Source organism: Penaeus monodon, chromosome 31 (genome assembly GCF_015228065.2).
Source record: "Penaeus monodon isolate SGIC_2016 chromosome 31, NSTDA_Pmon_1, whole genome shotgun sequence".
NCBI lineage: Eukaryota > Metazoa > Arthropoda > Malacostraca > Decapoda > Penaeidae > Penaeus > Penaeus monodon.
The window spans coordinates 3,222,255-3,222,571 of NC_051416.1; the positions used below are offsets into that span (position 1 = coordinate 3,222,255).

Here is a 317-nt window from a genome sequence, read left to right on the forward strand (position 1 = left end):
GAGGTACAGTCGAGTTTGAGAATCGAACAAACATTTAACATTTGACACTAAACCAGCTTCAAAAGATGACATGAAAGGGGGAGGGGGGGGGGGGCACAGAACAAAAAAGGGTTCACAAAGTATCAGTTCTTAAGGTACAGGCGCACCACCTCAAGGTTAAAATGCCCAACAGCATCTGTCTTTTGTTAACAAGATATCAATGATTACGTGGTGTTCAGTACCCTAAGAAATCGTTACCTTGGTTGGGAGTAATATCAGAATACTCTGCTGGCTAGAACAATGACTGCCACATAAATACAACACACAAGAGGTTGTTA

The 317-nt window shown here is 42.0% G+C and overlaps 1 protein-coding gene across 1 annotated transcript in view; it reads right to left on the minus strand.

Annotated features, from left to right (window-relative positions):
- The window catches only part of LOC119592994 (voltage-dependent calcium channel type A subunit alpha-1-like), a gene marked incomplete in the record, with an annotated part of 154,497 nt that overhangs the window by 60,520 nt on the left and 93,660 nt on the right, over positions 1–317 (minus strand).